Below are 7,756 nucleotides of genomic sequence, written 5' to 3'. Positions count from 1 at the left end.
GATGAAGCTGGTATGTGTGCAGTACACAGGCCACGGTTAAGACAGCTGACTCCACTGTGATGTGTCTTGCTCTCAATTTCAAATTCAATTTGGCTCTCTCTCTCTCTCTCTCTCTCTCTCTCTCTCTCACGCGCACGCACGCACGCGCACACACAATGCGCAAAACTCTGCATTTGAACAGTCAATAGCAAATACTTAAACTAATAACAAAACAGTAGCTGATTCAGAAGCGCCAGATTGTCATAGCAAAGACAGAATGACCTGCTCTCCTAGGTTCACGAAACGGTCGTCCATAAAATGCATTGCTGTTCTGTTGTAAGTAATCTTAAAGATTCCTAAATGCATCTACTTACGGAAGGCCAAATAAAGTGCTTTTGCTTTCGCCTAGAAACACACAGCGTCTCCCTGACATGCTGCTTCAACACTAACTGCGGTTACTGAAACCACGCCTTCTTTCTTTGCTGCACATTTGGGCACATTATGCAAATATTTCCACATAGTGAGGTAGATATGGGGGGGCGTGTTAGAACGAGCCGTTTTAGGGGGGTGTGGCCGAGTCTTAACGTTGATAAAGAATATCTCTTTGGTTTTGAGACTTTAGTCTTTGCAACTTCAGGGAACTTATCTATGCACAATCAGCTTGTAACACTCCAAAGAGAAAGGACAACTTGAAATCGCATCATATGACCCCTTTAATACAAATGTAAAGTATAATACATTTTCATTTACGTGTCCAAAAACATTACATTCCGTTTGCACATAAGTATGTATTATTTGCATAATAATACATGCATAATGTATCATGCATGTATTATAATGCATTGCATAATAATACATGATGTATTGCATAATAATACATAATAGGATTTTTTTAAGTGTGTTTCTTTTTCCAGTACAACACATTTGTTTTACAGGTACAGTAGCACTAACAGTGACAGTGAACAAGTATCATATAGAATTAAGATAGAATTAAATGAACCGAGTGCAGAATGCGTCCACGTTAATCTCTGCTTATCGTAATAAATCTAACGTTACTGTAAATCAAAGCATCAGCTAAACTTAACATTAGTAATGCAGAAGCCCTGTCTCTGCTGTCAAGAAAACAGTTCTCGCTTACTCGTTAGATCCTGCTAAAGTTAGCTGAAGGCGGAACTCACATCGATATACAAAAACTCGGATAGAAAAAGTAGCGGATTTGTTCAGGATATTCCTCAAAACTCTGCCAGTGATAGGTTTATGCTGTGCAGCTGTAATAACAATCGCGAATTTGCTGCTGTCTAAGCTTCAGCAAGAGGTTTAGAGCTGATTTGGTCTTTTTCTTTGAGTGTTGAGAGCTTGTTACCTGTTTGTTAGCGCTGCTGTGGTGGTCTCCACTCTAGAGACTGATGATAACTCACTCAGCGTGTCAAAACAAACCGCGGCGGTTTGAAAGAGAAGCAGCGTCTCCTTCTGCGCGTCTAACTCCGTCTGCGCGTCTGCTCTCAGCGCCTCCTGCGGCCGGGAGTTTCACAACAGCGGCTCTTAAAGGGGTCATATGATGCGATTTCAAGTTTTCCTTTCTCTTTGGAGTGTTACAAGCTCTTGGTGCATAAAGAAGATCTGTAAAGTTGCAAAGACTAAAGTCTCAAATCCAAAGAGATATTCTTTATAAAAGTTAAGAGTTAACCACACCTACCTAAAACGGCTCGTTCTAACACGCCCCCACATATCTACCTCACTATGTGGGAAGATTTGCATAACGCCGCCCAAATGTTCACGCAAAGAAAGAAGGCGTAACTTTTATTCTCGCTGTAGTTTTGTTGCCGCCAGCATGTCGTGAAGGCGCTGTGTGTTTTGTTGTGAAAGCGAAACTACTTTGTTTGGTCTTCCAAAAGAGGACACGACTAGAAATCAGTGGTTAAGTTGTATTTACAACACTGTTCCAGAACACTTCAACCCAAATATTCAGATGTGTGATGCACATTTTGCGGAGGTTGAGGACTGTTTCCTGTGAGAGTAGCCTACAATGCCGTTGTCTGTTTCTATAAAGTGGGGCAGTTCCAACTTTGCAAGGACAGTCTGGCGCTTCTGTTTATGTTTACACGGTGCGATGCAACGCAACGCGTAAAAAGACAGTATAAGTTATTATAATCCATAATTATGTCCCCACTGGATGCAACAAATGCCTCGTTTATAATGGGTTTTAATGGTTTTGTCTCGTCGCTCCGGCCGGACAGGGCATCACAGTATGTTGAGGGGCGCAACATTTCCGTCACACGCTTGAGGTATTCGGCCAATCATAACGCACTGGATAGCTGGCCAATCAGAGCACACCTCGCTTTTTCAGACCGATGAGCTTTGTAAAAATGGACGCGTTTCAGAAAGACGGGGCATAGAGGAGAAACAATAATGTACAGTATGTGGAAAATAATGTGTTTTTTTAACCTTAAACCGCATAAACACATTTCATTACACCAAATACACCAAATAATGTTCTTTTTAGCATCATCATATGACCCCTTTAAAGATTTGTGTGTTTGTTTTTATTCAAATGCTTGGAACAACAACACAGAAAGGCGTTCATTCATAACAGAGATATACATATCAAGATTGAGATCACACTCAATTTTCATATTAATACATTTAAGATATAAAAGAAAATAAATAGCCTATATTAGGAAAAGAGAAAAAAAGAAGAAGAAAAAAACATACCAAGAAAAAGAAAAAAGTAGGGGAGGAGGCTTTTACATTATAAAACCGAAATCCTCTAATAAGGAATACAAATATCTTGCTTTGGGACTTTTCATCCCTCTTAATGTCTCCAAATATATTACAAATCCCTCATTGAAAACCACTAATCGTGGAGGTATTTTGAAAAATTTACAATTATGAACGTAAAATTTCAGCAAAAGCAACAAACTATGTATTACATCAGATATATATTTTTCCATAATTAACAAACCAAACCTAACAATTTCCCATGAGAGGATCAGTCTTGCACAATGCATCGTTCCAGAATTCACACACCGAGTTACACTGAAAAAACAAGTGTTCAACCGTTTCTATGTCTGATTTGCATATTTGGCATGTATTTGAGTCCCCGATATTAAATCTTGTTCTTAAAAATTATTTTGCAGGGTAGGGTACAACGGGGATAAAGGCGCCTTTGATATTATTTTCATCTAAACCACTAAATGGCACAAAAACGTGGCGTAGCACTTTCCAAAAGCTTTTCAAGATGCACGTGTATATTTGTCTGAACCTTGACGCAAAGATGATTCTGTGCTTACTTAATCTAATATTTGATGGTTTTTTAAATGTTGTAGATTTAAGTAGCAAATGAGAATCGCTCAAATTAATGCATATATTTTGAGACAAAGGTCTTCTTTATGATTTTCAGTTTTGTTTAAGATAATTAAAGCAACAGTTTTTAAATAACGAAAGAATATGTAAAACAAAGTATAGTATTTGGGGTAAAAAGCGCCTCTGCTGTTGGGGCTAAAGGCGCACAGTAATTAACATGATAATTAATAGATGGCTGACTTTTCCATTTCTTGACATGACATGGTTAAATTCAGATGGTAAATATCATATAGGCCTATTATGCCGGGTGTCCATATTAGAGATAATCACCATGTTTAGAATGAAACCATCATATTTAAAAACATGATATTAATCATATCATATAACAAAATATCATTTGTTGTTACTACTGTAAATATATTTTCAATTATTATTATTGGATCTCCTTCAACAGGATACTTTTATCATCTTTACGTATTAAAATGATTTTGTTTCTGTATTTTAAAACATATTTTTTATGTTTTAATGACAGTATATTTATTGAACAAAAATGAATTCTTTTATTTTTCAAAATAAGCAGAAAATAGTACAAACTTTGCTAAAGTGATTGTTTTGGACAAGTATTAACTTAGACATTATTTAAAAAAACAAAAACATTATTTTAGCTGAAGTATTTGTATCAATACCGTGGGCCTTTTACCCTGTGTGGGGGGTAAAAGGCCCCTCTTGCCACCTCATACTTTTATTAGATTTTTAAACAAAATAAACAACTTGAGCAACAATATCTGTTGCTACATTAATGTTCAATACAACGTATATATTTTTATGTATATATAAAATGTATTTATATGTACACTGTTAAAAATTTCCTGTAGAAATTACAGTAACTTACTGGCAACAGTTCTTCAGTAACTTACTGTAAATGAAACTTACAGTAAAAATACTGTATTCATATTTACAGTACCATTTAACTTGCTGTAAAGGTATTTACAGTATGTGTACTGTAAAATATACGGTAATTTTATGGTCTTTTCTCCAGTAACATATTGAAATACAAGAAAAATATATATATATAATTTAACTGAAAATAAGCAATGACAACTGTATAACTTTTAATTTTTTAATTGTTCAATTGTAATCCTTGCAATAACATTTTAATATTTTCACAGATTCAGTTAAGACTCAAAAACATTGTTATAAACTATTATATACATTACATACTATTCTAACTATTATAGTTAGAAAAAATTCTTAAAATTTATCCTAAGCACAACATATTATGATAATAGTGAATAGTGACGATAGTGAATCTTCAAAAAGAACTCAGCAGTGAATAGCACATTTTTTCTTAAGGTGGGCCTTTAGCCCCGTAGTACCCTATATGTGATTCATAATTTTAAAGTGCACTTATTCACATTTAGGATTTGACCTAATTTCAGCCACTATTTTCTTATCATAATTACAAAATATATAAGATATCTTTACAGGTACTGGAAAACAATGCTGTAATAAACAACTCCTCAAAAATCTGTTAGATAATTTTTTTAATCAACAAAGTTAACATTCTCTATAATAAATTCATGTTTTTTGGGAATTATCATTGAATATTTCACTTGTTCCTTAACTAATTTAATTATCTGCAATGGTATACTCTTAATAATTTTATCATACACTTTAGAGGAACAACTTAGCTTGTGTTTACCACAAATAGCATCATAACTCAATATATTCCCTAAGTTGTCCACAACATGTTATGCTTTTCTTCCACCAATCATCAATAAATACAGATTTTCTATATTCACCAAAATACACCTGTTATCCCAGATAGACATGTTATGTGGGCTAAAATTATGTTTAAAAATCAATTTCCAATATAATTTTCCATGATGCAAAGTCCCCAGGGGGCTGTGGTGATGCCCTTTTTTTAAGCTAGTGCATCTGAGAGGTCAAGATTTGTAATTTGTATTTTTAAAAAGAAAATGTTCAACAATTAAAAATAATATTATCAGAACTAAAGCTCATGAGTTATTGTGATTTGTTTTTGTTGTGGGGGGGGGGGGGGGGGGGTAAAAATCATGGTTTACAGTGCAGTACCACAATTGGATTGTTTTTTACAGGTAAAAAATGTTTAAACTAAATGAAAATAAACTCTACAGTACTGATACTGTAAATTAAAATACGGTAATAATACTGTAAATAAAATACAGTAAATACATTATTGTACTGTAAATGCAATTACAGTAATAATACTGTAAACATTTTTACAGTAAATTACTGGCGTCCCGCTGCCAGTAAGTTACTGTAAAATTTACAGCAACCTTTTTACAGTGTACTTGTTGATGAAAAGCAGAGCGTTTTATAGGGAGCTTAGAAAGTTCAAAATCACATTGCAACAAAAAATTAATACCACCACATTTTTTAAATATAGCTGTAGGATCCTCAAACCAAAATGAGGACTCATTATTAATGAAAGCTTGCAACTATTTAAGTTTAAAACCCCATTCATAATAGCAAAGTCAACTGTTTTAAGTCCACCCTCTTCGTAATCTTTAATCATATCACTCTTATGTATAAAATTACATTTCATTTTCCATATGAAATCAAAATTGAACTAATTTATCGCCTTTATCTTTTTAGCAGACACTGCTAAAGAAAAACATGGATAGATGAATCTAGAAAGACTTTCTACTTTCGTTAATAAAATTCTACCAAAGATCGTTAAGTATTTAATTTCATTTTTAACTGGGATATTGTACAATGATATACTAGGATGATCGTGAATGGCCAATAGCTCGCATTTGGACATATTCAGCCATAAACCTAAAGCTTTTGAAAAAAAAAAAACATTATAGACTGGAGTGCTAAGGGAATTTGCTGTTCATTTCTTTAAAAAAAAAAAAGAGTTGTATCATCAGCAAACTGACTGATAATAAAATGATTCCCTTCTAAATCAATGCCAGATATGTTGCCCATTTTGACTAAAATAGACAACATTTCTGCAACCATAAAAAGTAAAGGTGAACAGCCACAACCTTGTCTAATACCTCTTTTGACAAAGAATCTTGAACATGAGTAAGATCTACAAAGCTGTTTATGTCTTTATAAAGCATTTTAACAATATTTAAACATATAAAAGAGTGTTCCATCATGTCAAAGGCCTTACAGAAATCCAAAAATAAGATGAAACCATCTTCTTCAATTAGATGACCATATTCAATCAGATCAAACACTAGCCTAATATTATTTATTATGAATTGATCTGTCCTTTAAAAATCCTGATTGCGTCACACTAATAATTTGTGATATTCCAGTTTTCAATCTAGAAGCCAGAGACTTGGTAAACAATTTGCTTTCTGTATTTAGAAGTGTTATGGGACGTAAGCTATATAATAACCTCTCATCGTTACCTGGTTTTGGTAACAAAATTATAAGGCCTTGTTTCATAGTTGGTACACTCTTAAAAATAAAGGTGCTTCACGATGCCATAGAAGAACCTTTTTGTCTAAATGGTTCCATAAAGAACCTTTAACATCTGAAGAACCTTTCTGTTTCACAAAAGGTTCTTTGTGGCGAAAAAAGGTTCTTCAGATTATAAAAAGGTAAGAAAGAGATGGTTCTTTAAAGAACCTTTGACTGAATGGTTCTTTGTGGAACCAAAAATGGTTCTTCTATGGCATCGCTTGAAGAACCGTTTGAAGCACCTTTATTTTTAAGAGTGTAATAATTCGTAATTTCTTGTACAATCCTGTAAAGCTTCCAACAAAAGATATTTTAGGTCATCCCCCCAAAAAATTATAAAAATCTATGGTTAAACCATCAGGGCCTGCATGGTGATTTACCTGGTTTACTCTGTTTAATAGCTGCATCTAGCTCTTGTAAGGTTATGTCTGATTCACAAACTTATTTAAATACTAGGGCTAGGTTTTGACACAAATTTCAGGATTCGATTCGATTCTCATTCACAAGCTTGCGAATCAATTTGAATATCTATTATTTTGGATATACTGTATATCAGGTACAGTACCCAAATTTGCCAAGGGAAAAAAATCTCTCTACTAATGCTGTAAAATATACATGAGAGTCAGTTGGTACTACATTACTATAATATTGAAGGTTAAAATGAACTGATTTGTTAAAATTTCACTTACTGACGTTTTTAAAATAATAAAGTTACAATTACATAATATTTCGACTTCAATTTGTATTTTGTTTTTTTAAATATAAACATAATGGTGGCTGTCATAAAATCTTGATGGATTTATTCAAACATAAGTTAAACATTGAAGAACAGTAAAATTTATAATGAATATGTTATATGGTGCAAATATTTAGCAAAATTCCCCTCTCTACAGTTTGTTTTTTTACAGTTTATCTGACTAATGAGTTTATGGTCACCGAATATGTTTTTCTGAGGTAAATGTGACGTTATGTGACATTGTTTGTTTACAAGCCGTCATGTTGACGTCTATGTGCG

At 33.6% G+C, this 7,756-nt stretch overlaps 1 protein-coding gene across 1 annotated transcript in view; it reads right to left on the bottom strand.

The window, feature by feature from the left end:
- LOC107563176 (centrosomal protein of 78 kDa) overlaps positions 1-1,441 on the bottom strand; it is a 14,988-nt gene extending 13,547 nt beyond the window's left edge. Inside the window, exon 1 of the mRNA XM_016247972.1 lies at positions 1,343-1,441. The gene's annotated coding sequence lies outside the window, so the exon portion shown is untranslated. The remainder of the gene's footprint in view (positions 1-1,342) is intronic.
- Between the last annotated feature and the right edge of the window lie 6,315 nt (positions 1,442-7,756).

Source organism: Sinocyclocheilus grahami, unplaced genomic scaffold (assembly GCF_001515645.1).
Source record: "Sinocyclocheilus grahami isolate Dianchi unplaced genomic scaffold, SAMN03320097.WGS_v1.1 scaffold859.1, whole genome shotgun sequence".
Lineage (NCBI taxonomy): Eukaryota > Metazoa > Chordata > Actinopteri > Cypriniformes > Cyprinidae > Sinocyclocheilus > Sinocyclocheilus grahami.
This window is presented reverse-complemented; position numbering and strand designations above follow the sequence as displayed.